Below are 213 nucleotides of genomic sequence, written 5' to 3'. Positions count from 1 at the left end.
AAATCAAAAAAAGGTAACAAAGACGCTAAAGAATAAGTACTAAGAATATGGAATAAACAATGTAAAGGCTAAGAAATATACAAAATACTGCTGATAATTATTTATTCATTTGTAATAAATATGTGACGGAAGATGATATTGGGTGAATGAGGGATGGGTGGGCTTGAGGTTTCTGCTTGACTCGTTGTATTCGTTTTCGACTTCGTAAGTTCC

The sequence above is a fragment of the Oratosquilla oratoria genome, chromosome 32, assembly GCF_046742065.1.
Source record: "Oratosquilla oratoria isolate Oo_2021 chromosome 32, ASM4674206v1, whole genome shotgun sequence".
Classification (NCBI taxonomy): Eukaryota; Metazoa; Arthropoda; class Malacostraca; order Stomatopoda; family Squillidae; genus Oratosquilla; species Oratosquilla oratoria.
This window is presented reverse-complemented; position numbering follows the sequence as displayed.